Genomic DNA, 16,411 nt, shown 5'->3' on the forward strand with positions numbered 1-16,411 from the left:
ATAGGTTCCCATCTGTCAGAGGCTTCCCTGTGGAGCTGATATATTTCATTCTGAAACCCCATGGAGCTAAGAAGTCTAGGAGAGATTCTTTTTGATATACACCCAACAGCTCTGCCTTTTCCCTTTTCAGGGGATGCAGAGCCAACTAGTGCTGGTTTGACCACATCACCAGTGTATAAACTGACTTCTAGTTTTCTGTACATTTATTCCATTAGGTGCATGAAGGCTAATTGTATTGATGTAGTCCATTTTTTTAATGGATTGGCTCCATGTGTGGAACAGTTTTATTTCTACAGAGGTAAATCCAACAAGACTTGGTATCCTTCTAGACTTGGTTCAGCTATCATCTGAGGCCTTTGCTGTTCCTCTCAGAAACATTTCCTCTGGATTCCTTCACTGCACTACCATGTTGACCTAGCATACTGTTTTGGCAAGTCTATCACCCCATCCAGATGATCATTTCTGCAAAGCCAAGTACAAGGTCTTATTCACCTCTATACATAACTCAGAACCTGACAAAGGGTACATATTGAATGACTGTTGCATAAACATAAACGTAACTGAATGGTGGACCAAGAGCCAAACATAAATGTGCTCTGAGAAATCCAGGCAAATCTTGCCCCAAACTTCAATTTGGCAAGCCTGCATCTAGCTGCTGCTGGTTCGGTTTTGCATGCGAAGGGGTTACTGGCCTGAAAGTGTAGTTTATGAGAACTCATCTGCATTTCCTTCCTCCTCACCCCCTCCTCCACCCACTCCATCTGACTTGTGTTCTGATCACATTGAAGCAAGGTCACCAATGGCACGTGTGTTGCTAAATTTGATTAGTTGTTTTCAGTTCTCAGCTTATTAAACCTGTCAGCAGCAATCAACAATGCTGACCACAACATCCTCAAGCATATTTCTCCTGCCTTGGTTGACATGGTGGCCTCCTTGATTTCCTCCTGCCTCTCTTGTTGTCCTTCCTCTGTCTTTAATTGCAGACTCACTCTTTTCTGCTTAGCTATTAAATCTTGGACCTGATGAATACCCAAGGCCCAGCCCCAGACATCTCTGCTCACTCTTAACCCTTTACTTCATGATCTTACAGAAGCAAATTAAATCACCATCAGTGCACAAATGACTCGCAAATGTATATGCATCCTATCCGGAGCTCTTCTCTGAAACTCAGGCCCCACTTTCCAGCAGCCTGATTGAAACTTCCATATGAATGTAGCAAAAATAGCCCAAATATCATACATTCAAAAGTGAAACTCATGATCTCTCCACTTCCTCCAAATTTGTTATTCTTACAGGTGGCTCTATTTTTCCTTGAACGACTCTCCAGCTCCACCATTTCCTGAGTCAGAAATTTAGGAGTGGTCTTTAACGATTCTCTCCTCCCCCCCCCCCCCCGCCAGACTTACACCCTAAAAAGCTTTTTCACCTGTGTGAGTGTCTCCATGCTGAGCTCAAATCCATTCCACTAACCTCTCTGATCTAGATTACCAAAATCCCCTCCTAGGGAGTCCACCCACATCATTTCTGGCCCTCTGAACTATGCTCTCCACAATGCAGCTAGAGCCATCTCTTTGAAACACAAACTTGAACTTGTCTCTCTCTTGCTCAAATCTTTCAGTAACCCTCATCGTTGCTGGGGAAGAGGTCCAAATCTTTATGTTGGCCCAGAAGAACCTGCAGGATGTGTGTTCCTTTGGATTGCAAATGAGAATAGTCAGACTAAAACTAATTTAGACAGAACACGGGAATGTATGGCTCCTAAAACTGAAAGCTTAAAGCATTTGGTTGACTTTATTTATGACTATATCTAGGGCTAAACAACATTATCTGGATGTGTTTTACTTTTTTGTGTTCTTTTTTAATCCTTTAAAATTGCTTTCTTCTGTGAGGCTGCATTCTCAAACAGGCTCTTCTTAAGGAATGTCCCTGACACCCCACTGTCCGTAATCAGAGAGATCTTTCCCAGGGGCATATCAGAAACATTCTAGAGATAACTCCTACTGGTCCTACGTAGGGAATATGGCCATACCCATAAGCAGTCACTGGGGCTGGGGACATGGTGGGAGATGGGGACAGATAGAAGTAATGGGTCAAGTCTGCATCAGATTCTCAATCTGAAGGTGGTACTCAGCCACAACTTCATTTCAACGCCTGAAAGTGGAGGAGAGGTGGCTTCCCAAAGAGGTGCTGGGCAGACTAAACACCCAAGCCCCAGCCTTATGGCTCACACTTTAAGACCCACCCACACCAGTCTTCCTTTTGTTTTTCAGATGTAGCAATCAAAGATCTCCAAGCTGCCCCCCTCAGCCCTGTCTCCAGGAGAGCTGCTAGGATCTCCCAGTGCTGCTACATGTGAGCATCCATTTCCTTTAATGACTCTGTTTGGCTACTGGTAACTTCCCCTTCCAGCAGCCTTGGGGACCAATAAACTCTCTGACTGGGAAATAAAATGCAACTTCCAGCAGCCGAGAGAGGCAGAAGGTTCTTTGCTTCATGTGTATTCTCAGTTCATTGAAGAAAAAAAAAATAAGGAAAATTACAAGCAACCCCATTTGTGAAGGTTTTGTTTTCATCCATCTGTGAGTGTCTGACAAGCAGCATTCAACTCCTGCAAGAGCACTTTCTTTCTTTCATTTCTTTCTTTTTTTAATGTTTATTTATTTTAGAGAGATACAGAGACAGAATGCGAGTGGGTTAGGGGGAGAAAGGGAGGGAGACACAGACTCCAAAGCAGGCTCCAGGCTCCAAGCTATCAGCACAGAGCCCAATGCAGGGCTCGAACTCATGAGCTGTGAGATCATGACCTGAGCCGAAGTCGGCCGCTCAACCAACTGAACCACCCAGGTGCCTCTAAGAGCACTTTCTATTTAACTACTACATCACCTCTTATCCTGGGTCAAATATTTTAAGCAATGAGAATGCTGCATTGGTATACTAAACCAGGCATGGAAAGTGGGAAGAAAGCTATTTGTTCCTCCCCCAACCAGAGGAAAAGAGAAGGATGCAAATCTGTGCAGAGAAACTCTCCCTGGAGAAAGTTATCCAGAGTCATTCAAAACTAGCATGGGTGGAGGAAAAGTGCAGAGCTGTTTAGCATATTAAAAACAGCATGCATTTTGGCTCCTGATTCTTTCTACTTACTAGCTTATGGTACTTAATCACTTGGGGCCCTTTGTCCTCATGTTTAAATATGGAAAATAACACCTGTATTGCAAGGTCACTGAAAGGATTAGGGATAACATACCTCAAGTACCTGGCACTCCCGGATTAATTATGGTAGCCCTTCTATTATAACAGATAAACCCTGAAATCCCAGGGGCTTAATACCATACAAATTTAGTTTTTTGCTCAAGTAAAGTGCAGTGCATGGCCATTCATACAGTAATTCAGAGTCCGGCCTCCTTCCATCTGTGACACTCCATCTTCGGGACGTGACAGTCCTCTGCTCCCAGCTGGTGGGGGTGGGGGGTGGAAGAGAACAAGGCCCGTGTGGGAGGCTCTATGGGCCGAGCCTGGAGGTGGAGAGCTCACTCCTGCCCACTGTCCACGGCCGCGCTCAGTCACATGGCTACAGCTACCAGAGAATGTGGTTGAAATAGGTAATTTAGCTGCGTGTCCAAGCGGAACAGAAAACAGGTTTGCTAAGAGCTAGCCAGTCTGCCCCCCTGTTCCTAACAGGGGTGATTGAACGTGACCGGTAACATTATTGCTTTGCACAAACATATGCCCACAGTGCACGTACAACCAGGTGCATTCAAAGGTTTCAGGAGAGAACAGATCCCTCTGCTTATCCCAACTCATTATATGTCCTACCTCAATGTGGTCCCACTGTATTCTTGGGGGTCGGGAAGTGCTCTAGCAGGAAAAGAGTGCCATGTGTCCCAGCCCTTGAGAGAGCTTACTAAACACAGTGCCACCACATTGACTCAGAAAACCGTTCGTCATCCCTTAAGATTCAGCTCAAGGCTCAGTTCTTCAGTTCAGCCTCTGTGAGCAACCCCGACATCCTCCAGTGAGTTATTAACCCCTCCCCCTGTGCAATCTCAGTGTATTTCTTACTTGGGATGCAGTCCTATTATACCCTATGGCGGAGTCTCTAAATCTCAGCACTATTGACATTTTGGATCGGATAATTCCCTGTTGTGAGAGTCTTGTGAATTGTAGGGGTCTAGCAGCATCCTTGGCCTCTGCCCAGTACACGCTGGTAGTAATCCCGCCTCCCTCTGGTCATGACAATCAAATGCATCCAGACGCTGCAAATGCCCTCTGGGGTGGGGTGGGGTGACAAAATCAACCCCATGTAAGAACCACAGTCCTATTTTCATTATGTGACCCATCCAGAGAGGCTGTGTCTGACCACCTGTCTAAACTGGCCTCTGCTGCACATCAAGTCAACTCTCTCCCATGTTGCCCTGCTGAGATTTGCTTCATTGAAATTATATGCAGATAAAAATTAGCTTTTTGACTTGTTTCCTTGTTTTTTCATCCCCTGCAATGATAAGCCCCATCAAGTCCGGGGCCTCTTGCATGTAATTTACTGCTGTGTCCCAAGAGCTCAGAGGAATCTCTCAGCAGCAATGAGCGCTCTTTAAAAAAAAAAAAAAAAAAGCTGCTGGCTGAATGGATGGCTGAAGAGATTAAACATTTAAAACGTGGTATCCTGTCAGACACTGTGAAGGGTCTGAGATTGTAACCTACCTGCCAGATAACATGAGATGTCTGGGTCAGAGATAAAGACAGTGTATCACTTACAACCAAAGCAGATTCAGAACAGCGTGTTAGTCCCATCAGTTCCCAGTGCCCATTCCCCAGATCCGGTGAGGGCTTCATGGTTCCTGCTCCAAGTGTGTTAGGGGAAAGACGTGGACAGAGAGCTGCTAGTGGGCTTCCCATCCTCAAAGGGAGGGAGACAGAGGCAGAGGAGAGAGAGAGAGAGAGAGAGAGAAGGAGAGAGAAGGAGACAGAAAGAGAGGGTGGGTGAGGGAGGAATAAATCCCATTTTTTTACTCTAGAATATAAGCAAATATTATCTGGTGAGGGAAGGAGAGGTCTGTATCTTTTCTACCCTTGGGACAAGTTCTGCAAAATCTTTCATTTGAAGAAAATACAAGTTTTCCTGAATTCTCAACATCCCATCTTATGTCACCAGAGGGACAGTGGCATGTGTTACAGTAAGAATTTCAAGAAGAAATAGCAACAGCCACGGCATCAGAAAATCTGACTTTGAAACCTCTCTGTATTGGAGCTGCTAGGTGGCTCAGCCCCTGGGTGGTTAAACACCAACTCCGGATTTTGGCTCAGGTCATGATCTCACGGTTTGTGAGTTCGAGCCCCTCATCGGGCTCTGTGCTAATAGCATAGAAGCTGCTTGGGTTTTTTTTTTCTCTCTCCCTCTCTCTCTCTGCCCCTCCCCTGCACATGCTCACTCTCTCTCTCTTTCAAAATAAAGGAAAAGAAAAAGAAAAACCTCTGGGGGTGTCTGGGTGGCTCAGTCAGTTGAGCAACTTGGGCTCAAGTCATGATCTCACAGTTCGTGGGTTCAAGCCCCATGTCGGGCTCTGTGCTGACAGCTCAGAGCCTGGAGCCTGCTTTGGATCCTATGTCTCCCTCTCTCTCTGCCCCTCCCCTGCTTACACTGTCTCTCTCCCTCTCAAAAATAAACAGTAAAAAAACAAAAACAAAAACAACTTTGTGTACTGTAAAAAAAAAAACTCTGATGTCCTGTGTGATCTTGAGAAAAGCCTCAGAAGCAAGGCTCAGTTTTCTCAACTACAAAATAGGAATATTAATAAATCCATGACAAGTTGTTGAGAGCTGTAAGTCAAGTGAGATAATGAATTAAAAACTGTTTGAAGCCCAATAAATGTTATTTCCTTTCCTCAGTTTAAGATATGGGATTCTGGGAGGGCCTGGGTGACTCAGTCAGTTAAGCATCTGACTTCTGCTCAGCTCATGATCTCGAGGTCTGTGGGTTTGTGCCCTGCATCCAGCTGTGTGCTGACAGCTCAGAGCCTGGAGTCTGCTTCAGATTCTCTATCTCCCTCTCTCTCTGCCCCTCCCCCGCTCGTACTTTGTCTCTCTCTGTCTCTCTCTCAAATATAAATAAGCATTAAAAACAATTATGAACAAAAAAAGATATGGGATTCTGTGTCTGTTTGCCTCTGGAATATTTGCTATCTCCTGAAATTAAAACCATGCTTTGAGTAAACAAATCTCCTCAGCTTTTATTACTAGGGGATCTAATAACAATAAAAGGCATGTTAAAGTTCTTATAGTAAGAAGAACACAAAAAAGCAAAGAGAGGAAAACAGCTATCTTTCCCTAGCTTAACTTTACTTATTTTAGACTAATTTATAATGGCACCAGACAAAGACCAATTAGCCTGTCCCTGCTTTGCACAGATGCATCACCAGAATGCCTGTATCACTGCTACACGTGATGACCACAGTTTAATTCGGGGGGGGGGGGGGGGGGGGGGGCAGATTTTTAGATTCATCTCTGTGTGGAACTTCATTCCTTAGAAAAATATGTCAAAATCCGAACTTCACTTATACCCCTAATTATGTTTTAAAAATATTGATACTTCTTTCAACAATAGGTCAAAGGAAATAAGCATTAGATACAACTAGATACTTTGTCATTCATTCTTAAACAAGGTTACTATTTAATACAACATAAATTTTCTATTTAAATGTTAATGGAACCCTTGTTACTAACTTCCCCTGAGTCCTTGTCAAATCTAAAATCCTTCCCTTAACTCCACCCAGCCAGATTTTTAAAAGTGGCCAGGTAGATTATTTTGTAAATTCTCTGGGCAGAGGCGTGTGTGTGTGTGTGTGTGTGTGTGTGTGTGTGTGTGCATGCGTGTTGAGATTCTTTGCCAAGATTTTTCTTTAAAAAAAAACAGATTTTTTTTCTTAAAAAATTTTCTTATCATCTCTAATCATTTCATTTCATAATCTTGGTTTAACTAAAGAAAAGAGAACTTCTGCTCTCCAGGCTTCTTGATTCCCTGTCTCTCCCAGTTATAGACAGCAGAAGTAGGAATTTGATTAGGCCCAAATGACTGAGAGATCTTTGAGGGTTAGGACCATGTCTTTTTGACTTTATATCCAGCATCCAGGATATAATTAACACTCAATAAATATTTGACAAATGAATGGATGGATAGATGAATAAGGGAATCTCTTCACTGAAATATAAATCACTATGACTTGTCCTCCTATATTAGAAACAATTTTATATGACCATCTATCTTTTCATATAAATTTTGTATCTCTTATAATTGATGGGTCTAGGATGAAATACAAATGTTGAATGAAATAATTTCATTATCAATGAGCTTCATGAAAGTATCAATTATTAACTTGTCTAGGCCACAGAGTTATAAAATCCTCAAGTTATACCCTCTTTACGAAAAGACTAGCATCGTGTCTAAAGAAAACAAATTATAAATATGTAAACAATAAAATAAGCAAAAACAGGGGAATGGCTTTCTAAATGGAAACATGAAATGGTTTTAGTCCAGGATGTGGTATAGCGTGGGCGTGAAAGTACAGAACACCCAGGGTTTGACTCCTGGCTGCACTCACTGGTTAGCTGTGTGGCCCTATGCAAAGTACTTAACCTCTCTGTGCTTTATCTGTAAAATGAGCAACTAAACAACCTCATTGTTGTGGGAGTTGTGGGTTGTTGTGGGAGTTCAGTGAATATACACAAACTTTGAGATCAATACCCGACACACAGGAAAAATTCAATAAGTGTTGGTTGTTGTTATTGTTGTTTCATTGTGAGATATGACAAACCTTGGTGGTAGAGAGCTAAAAGTACTTTTTAAGGCAAATAATTGCCACTAAGTTGGGCGCAGCTCTTCCTTTCTTTCAAACAGCCTGGAGACTCTAGCTCAATCTACTGAAGATACCATGAAGGCAGAGCATCAAATCATATCCCTGTAATTTTGGTTACTTTTTATCTACCCTGCGCTATAAATTATTTCCCAGCCCCAAATATCTTTCTGTCTTCAGACGCATCCTCTAAGAAGGTAACATTGTACACTGCTATGAGAGGGATTTTATTTTTAAAACAGAAGTCTAGCCTCTAACTCAGGATACTTCAACAGCATGCCATGAATACAGCCTGCAGTTAGATATTTCCTACCATACCTCAACCCCTTCAGCTCCAAGGCCTTGTAAGTACCATGTGGAATACGTTGTCTGTGTTGGTTAATTTTATACGTCAAATTGGCTGGGCTAAGGGATGCCTTGAGAGCTGGTAAAACATTATTTCTGGGTGTGTCTATGAGAAGGTTTCTGGAAGAGATTAGCATTGGAGGCAACATCTCCCTCACCAACTCAAGCGGGCATCATCTAATCCTTTAAGGGCTTGAACAGAACAAAAAGGCAGAGGAAGGGGGAGTCTGTTCTTTTTGCTTGGACCAGGACACCCACCTTCTCTTGCCTCAGACATTTGCCTTTAGGCTCAGACTGAATTTTATGCCACCAGTGTTCCTGGGTCTCCTGTTTGCGGACTCAGATGGTGGGACTTCTCATTCTCCATAATCACATGAGCCAATTGGTATAATAAATCTCTTCTTACATACATTTCTCTATATCCTATTAGTTCAGAATCTCTGCAGAGACCCTTACTGACACTCCCCCTCATCTTTTTTACTCTTTCCCCAGGATGGTTTCTACCAGGGACCCTTCTGCCCCCACTCTACTACACTGAGCATCTTTAATGACAGAGCTTACCAGTTGGGACTGCAGGTTCCTCTAGCCTGCTTCTCTTTCTCAATAACCTGTGAGGACCTTGATGAAAATATCTGGGTAGAATGTGTCTCTGTCCCCAGTGTCTGTCACAGCACCTGGTACTTATTAGGAAAATAATGATTATTAATTAAAAAAAAATGATTCATCACCAGGGGAATAAGGCAAGGGAACTAGATGTAGAGAATCCCAACTGTTGGAAAATACAAGTCAGATGTTTTCCTGATTCTAGATCTGTATCATCTTCAAATGTGGAAAACCAGACATGTGATCCTACTGTGCACCTGCATCCTGATAAGGGATAGAACCAGTTCAAGTTCATTCCAGTCATAAGATAGACCCTGTGCGTCTTGCCAAGTTTTCTTATCCCTTTGGTTTCTCCCAAGAACACCAGCCCACCACCTTCCCATCTTCCCACCTGCAATGGAGCCACCTCTCTTGGGGAATCAAAGGAATCCTGGTGCAACTGATTACAGAAGTTTGATGCTCTTTATCATTGTCTGGAAATAGGTTCATTAGAGTAGAGATGAATCAGGTGTTCTCTGCATAATCTACATCGACCCAGCTTAAAGATGGCCCAAATTAACATTAACAAGTCACTTTAATGTTCACCTGCAAGATCTTAAAAAAAAACTTCATGGCCATAAATGGGTTAGATATTTATGATCTCCTAATGACCTCAGTCACTGAGGCAAAGCAACCGTAAGAAATTTATGTTAGAAAGCAAAGTCTAGACTAGATGATCAAATCTGTGACAGTACTATCAGAATTCCTATAGATTATAAATAGTGAATTAATTTTATTTTTTAAACTTTATCATAAAAATAACTTAAATATACAAAAGAGTAAGGAGGATTTAATAGGTGCCCATAAACACATTTTATAGATCTAATCTTTGTTAACATTTTACATGTTTGTCTCACATCCTTCTTTTTAATTTTTTTTTTATGTTTATTTACTTTTGAGAGACAGAGGGACAAAGCATGAGCAGGGGAGGGGCAGAGAGAGAGGGAGACAGAGAATCTGAAGCAGACTCAAGGCTCTGAGCTCTCAGCACAGAGCCCAATGCATGGCAGAACCCATGAACTGCAAGATCATGAACCGAGCCTGTCAGACGCTTAACTGACTGAGCCACCCAGGTGCCCCTGCCTCATATCCTTCTTACACACACACACACACACACACACACACACACACACACACACACACACACCATTAGAACAAGGTCAGTTAAATACTTTAGCCAATGCTCACAGCCCATCCCTATCTTGCCTCCCTGGTAACCCCACCTGACAACAGTATGTTTCTACCTTGTCGGTTTTTAAGTGTTCATCCATTTATTTTGAGGGGAAGGGGGAGGTACAGAGAGACAGGGAGAGAGACCAAAAGGGCTATGTTCTGTCATCACAGAGCCTGACAAGGGGCAGAGCCTGACATGGCTCAAATTCATGAACCGTGAAATCATGACCTGAGCCGAAATCAAGAGTCAGGCACTTAACTGACTGAGCCACCCAGGCACTTCTCTCTTGTCAATGTTTTAAAACTTTTACTACCTATGGTTGTATCCATAAACAGCTCATATCTTATCATCCTGTGTTCACCCGTACAGCTGCCTTCATTATTGTGCTTGTTTCTCCCTTTATCTCCCTCCCTTCCAACACCTTGCTTATTTCTGGAAGCAAGGGACTATAAGGCTCTATATTCTCAAGAGGAGGCAGTTGGACCAACTTTCCAAGTCAGCCTGCTTTCTTGCTCCTTAAAGAGATCACACAGGCCTGCCAACTTCTCTTTTACCTCTGCCTTTTCCCATCACACAAGCTCTTTCACACATACTCTCCCAACCTTTCTGTCTACTCATATCCTACTCATGGAGAATATCTGCCCCTTACTTCTTTTCATTTTTGATATGTCTCCTGACAAGTGACAATAATCCTGGGGGGAAAAGGTGAGAGTTGCATTAGGCATTCACCTCTATCAGCAATAAAGAAATGATATAGACTTGGAAGGAAAATAATGATAAAGAAACAGGGATGAAATCTCTCAAGTCCTATAGACCTCCCAGAAACTGATCTTAGGATTCCAGTCACTTCATCTATTTCCCTATCCTCTTTAAATGCATATGCATTTTTTTCAAATTAAAATGAGCATAATAGATATGTATATATTTTTTTTCTAATTTGTTGAGCATAAATTATCAACATTAGTAACATTTTCTGATGCTATTTTACTGAGGATAAGAAATACCCAGACACTTTGAGAGTCAAACAGGTCCTTAGTGATGTATCTTGAGATTCTCTGCAAATAATTCAGAACGTTTTTCTTATGGGAAAATATTTGGGATATTGCCTGAGCGAGCCACCTCCTAGGTGTCCATACACATAAACCACAAATCTCACAGTCCATAAATATCTGTAGAGTTATTGTTGGTACGGTTAACTGTTGCTGTTATTACCAAGGGAATGCAGGCAAGAGAGTGTGATCTGGGACACAAATGCACCTCACTAATGCAAATTCAAACACGATGTGATCAGTTATTACTCCCACCTTCTGCTACTCAGTAACCTAGCTTTTCATTTACACATTATTATGCAACCCTGTATTTTATGTGATTAGATATTGGACTTTATTTTTAGCACCATGGTGTTTTTGTTGTTGTTGTTGTTGTTGTGCTCTGTTTCTGTCTCTATCCATCCTAACCAAAATAACCTTTCCCCTCACTCCACTCCTGCACTCATTTTGATGCATTCATTTTAAAATGTGCTCAACTTTTCCATAAATATTGAACAAGAAGGAACACCAAATATGTGTGGAAGTTAATGCGCTCCTTGAGTCAGAATCTTAGAATGCCAAAGCTATAGTAAAACTCTGGTCTCACAGCTGAAGAAACAAAATTCAACTTCCCTAAAGTCACAGGGCTCAGTAGTGACAGTCCCAGAGCTGGAACCTAGGCCTCCAGACTCCCATTTCTGTCCATTCCCACTAGGCTTAGTGCCCTTGTGGAGTTGTCCAGGGCCAGCTAGTCATAGCTTTCTCTCTCAGTTTGACGATAGCTGGTAAAGACTCCTAAGCCACCAGGACATCTCCGGAATCAGTTTCCTCTCTCTGTTAAGCTTTCCAAAATTTCCTCCCCAGAGACTATTGGGATATTCAAATCACTTGGATTTGAATCATTAGGACACTCATCTTTTCTATATGCAGAAAATCACTGCATTTAAGAGCTCAGATGGGCCTGCATTGCATTGGCCTCTCCCAAGACAAGATAAATGGACACCCCTATACCACGGAGCTGGTGATGCTATACCCACAGAACCCCTCACTTGGAAAGACCCTTCCTGCAGCCCTACACCTAAATTTGTATTCACTTCTTTCCTAAAAAGCTCTTCAAATAGCATAATTCTCAGTCCCCAAAGAACTTGGATCTTTCCCATCTAAACTGCATCAACTTAGGAAAATCATCACTAACATCAGTTTTTTCACCAAGAAAACCAGGACCATAATCCTTACTTTGTAGTACAGTCGTGTAAATCAACTCTTTTAGTGTATGTCAGGTGTCTTATTCTAGTATGTGTCATATACTTAGTCCTCAGTGAAATATTCTTGTTATTACTGACTTTCTGGGCTTGCCTGGAAAACAGTAAATGGGAGCGAAGAGTTCCTAACACCCATGATCAAAATTAATTAGGGAAGCAATCAGCGGGAATAACTTGGCATACGTGTCTAAGGAAAAGGCCTCTAAATCACCTTGTGTACATGCAATTAGCATCAGAAACTATATTCTAGGAGTAGGAGACGAAGCTAGAATACATTTTCTTCCTGAAAATGATTGAACAGAGCTCTGCCCACACATCACTATTGGATCAACATTTTTTAAGTTTATTTATTTTTGAAAGACAGAGAGAGAGAGAGAGAGAGAGAGAGAGAGAGAGAGAATGAGAAGAATCCCAAGCATGCTTCACACTGTCAGCATGGAGCCTGATGCAGGACTTAAACTCATGAACCACAAAATCTGAGCTGAAATCAAGAGTCAGTTGCTCAACTGACTGAGCCAGCCAGGTGCCTCTGGATCAACTTTTTAAAGGGTGTCCACCAATCCATTCAGTCTAAGAACTAGCTCTGTTTTACCGAGCTTCCCTGCTTCACTCATTTGTAGACCCTGCAGCACCTTCGGTTGTGGCTTTCTCTCTCCAGGATGGGGGAGCAAATTTGGGAAGATCCAATTAATTTCCCAAAGCTGGTACTCCTCTACTAACCACTCGACCTCCCCACTTTCCTTGTCCATCATAGCAAAGAAAAGACAGAGCTGTCTTCCACATTGCCGAAGGAAACATACCTAGGTGGAGACCGGGTTATTTATTTTTGCAGAGGGAAGAGCAGAACAGGAGGCAAAAGCTTCTTCAGCTCTCACGGCAGCATCTGGCTGGCTGAGTTATCCATCATTTTGTTCTTACGCTGGTCCATTTACATTCAAGGGAGCAGGAGGTAAAGCAGCAGAGACATCTCTCAGTTGTGTGTTTCCATAATGTCCCCCCATCCTTCACCCCTTCTGTGGTTTTCTCTGCATTTAGAAAGTCATTGAGAAATGTTAATGGGCTGGGGGGAACTAGCGATTGGGGAATGACGAATGGGCAAGTAGCAGAATGAGGGTGTGCGGCTAATGGTTTCCTACAAGTGATGATTAAACATCACTCCTTCATCTCTCAGCACCTAATTCTCCCCAAGGCTGATTTATGGAAGACACCCCAACGTACAGTTCCTGCAGCTTTATTAGCCAGGAACAATTTAGTCATGAGAGGTAGTCTGGCCCTGCTTCTCATTTTCTTCCAGCCCAAGAAGAAAGAAATGATAAAATGTGAAGAACAACCAGGGCCTCATTCTCTTAATACTAAAAAGACAAAATAGCATAATACAGAGACTACTAAAGAGGTAGGTAATCATCAGTGGGATAAAGTTTATGATGGCAAAGTCATTACTCCATAGAAGTCATTACCTTGTCCCAGACATAGGAGAAGGTTCTTACAGTTCCTATAAATGGAAACCTGCTGCTGCTATTTTAGTCCGTCTAAAAATAACCACACACTTCATTTTTCCAAATGTCAGGGTGCCTGCCTTGACTCCTTTAGCAGAGGTTAGAAGGTTACCATAAGTGCCCAGACATGATGTGGGAGCTGGGAGCTGTGATTTTAAGAAGTGATGATAAAAAAGTTCTCAGTGTGGGCAAAGAATAGTTAGGATCATGTGAAGATCATCCAAAAGAATGTGGAGTCATCAGGATTTTCCCCTTCCTAAAAGAATCTATTTGCTGGTATTCTGTCAAAGATTTTATCATCTTTCAAGATTCTACGTCCATATTTTCAAAGAAGGTCTCAATGGCATCTAAAATCATGGCTTTCTAATGCAAGTATTGCAAAAGGAGATTGGGTTTGTGATTTGGGGAAGAAAGCCAAAAGCAATAAATTAATATTTATTAATTCCTTAATAATTGAATAATGTGCATTAATTTCTCAACTATATAAGACCGAACATTAAAAAAAAAAATTTTAACATTTATTTATTTTTGAGAGACAGATCATGAGCAGGGGAGGGGCAGAGAGAGAAGGAGACACAGTATCCGAAGCAGGCTCCAGGCTCTGAGCTGTCAGTGCAGAGCCCAATATGGGATTTGAACTCACAAACCAGGAGATCATGACCTGAGCTGAAGTGAGACACTTAACTGACTGAGCCACCCAGGCACCCCTATAAGATCTAACATTTATTGGACAATTCTTTGTCCAATGCCTAGTACTATACTACCTAGGTAATTTCTCAAATATTATGTGTTTTAGCCTTATCAGTCTTAGGTGGAAGTTTCTATAATTATTTCTATTTTTATAAGTGAGGAAACGGATTTAGAAGGAAATTGAACATTTACACAAGGTCACATGCCACTAAGCAGTATTTTATCTGATGAAGTCTGATTCTAGAACCTGGCTTATAGCCCCATAGTACCGCCACCCCGTGCATTGCTTTTTCTCTGTAACATTCACTTTCTATTGGCCAGCTGATTGTAATAAGCATAAATGAACCCCACAGTATTTAGGAGTTCTTAGCTAAACATGAGTCCTATCATATGTGGGATGAAATGCAGAGTTCTGAACTGATCTGCACAGAGACACGGTTCCATATGAAGACACAACTCAGGACTCCTTCAGCACACAGAAATCTATATCAAACCTGATCATGCTATGTATCTAGCCTCACAGAGTATTAGGTTAAATTCTAACAGAAGGGCATCCTTGTCACCAGGATCAGAACCATTCAAAGGGCAACTGAGTCACCCATAACATAACCCAAATTACTCATTCAAACTTGTGGCAGATGCTCATTAAGCATCTAAGTGCCAGGTACTGAGATTGCAATGGTGTGCAAAAGCAGACTTGGTTTTGATCATGAGGCATTTAATCCAGTGAAGGAGATGGACATTAATTAATTAATCACAACACAAAATGCAAGTAGCTAGAACTACTATTATAAAGAAAGGATACATGGTACTCTGGGAGCATACAATAGTCTGAACTATTCTAGAGGCTAGGAAACACTTTCTTTATTGAGAGAAGAAGAGAATGGGGAGGTGTTAACCAGTGGGTTGATAAGAGGTTTCCAGGCAAAAAAGAGACTAGGCAAATTTCTTATAGCAGGAGGGAGATTGGGTGTTTGAGCAACAAAAAGACCAGCTGAGATGGAGTAAGGAAAACAAAGAGCCTTAAGACAACAAATGAGGGGAGTGTCTGGGTGGCTCAGTTAGTTAAGCATCCAACTTTGGTTCAGATCATGATCTCGAGATTCACCAGTTTGAGCCCCAGGTCAGGCTTTGTGCTGACAGCTCAGAGCCTGAAGTCTGCTTCAGATTCTGTGTCTGCCTCTCTCTCTCTCTCTCTCTCTCTCTCTCTCTGTCTCTTTCTCTCTCTCAAAAATAATTTAAAACAATAAAAAAACTTTTTAATTAAAAAAAAAATACCAAATGAGGTAGGGGGAGGTGTAGGAGTGTGGACCTAGATGAGCTTTTGAGGCCATTGTATAGTTTTTGGTTTTAACTGTAAGAGCAGTGGGAGGCCATGGGGATACTGATGTGGTGTCAAAATAAATACACAGATAGCATTTCAGAAGCCTTAATGGCTGTTTGTTTCAAGATATCCCCATACTTTAAGTAAAGATGGAGAATGTTAATCTCTGCATCAGAGATGGGACCATGCAAGCCTCCATGAAGTGGAATGAAGTGCCCAGAAGAGCTCAGAGTCAGGAAGAGAATCTGGGTTTCTGAAATTCAGATCTGCATTTATTTCCTGCTACACTCTGGTCAAAGAGCAAAATTGTAGATGGCGGAAGTCATGGTTCAAGACTAGAAACCATAAATCAGTGTAGAGTCATAATGGGCCAGATCAGAGGACTAGAGGGAGAAAAATAAAAAAGAAACCCTGAGGGATTACCAGGACAGAGCCAAGACAACGTTTGGGAAAAGACAAGACCATCTGCCATTTATCCAAACATCTCCATTTTCTTTTTTGTTTTCCAAGGATATTCCAGGGCTCCGTGAACCTTGGTCAAGCCGCTTAACCCCACTGAGCCTTGGTTTTCTCCTTTGTAAAACCACAGTTAATAAATCCTTCCCC

At 42.1% G+C, this 16,411-nt stretch overlaps 1 protein-coding gene across 5 annotated transcripts in view; it reads right to left on the minus strand.

Moving 5' to 3' along the window:
- Nucleotides 1-16,411, minus strand: part of AGBL1 (AGBL carboxypeptidase 1) — a 774,608-nt gene that overhangs the window by 210,328 nt on the left and 547,869 nt on the right. Inside the window, exons 6-7 of one of the 5 annotated variants that reach the window (XR_006203338.1) lie at nucleotides 13,096-13,320; nucleotides 8,789-8,869 (exon numbers count right to left, since the gene is read on the minus strand). The exons of 3 other annotated variants lie outside the window; for them this stretch is intronic. The gene's annotated coding sequence lies outside the window, so the exon portion shown is untranslated. Of the gene's footprint in view, nucleotides 1-8,788; nucleotides 8,870-13,095; nucleotides 13,321-16,411 lie in introns of those variants that run through there. One more of the 5 variants, XR_006203337.1, reaches the window with a different exon arrangement.

The sequence above is a fragment of the Panthera leo genome, chromosome B3, assembly GCF_018350215.1.
Source record: "Panthera leo isolate Ple1 chromosome B3, P.leo_Ple1_pat1.1, whole genome shotgun sequence".
Lineage (NCBI taxonomy): Eukaryota > Metazoa > Chordata > Mammalia > Carnivora > Felidae > Panthera > Panthera leo.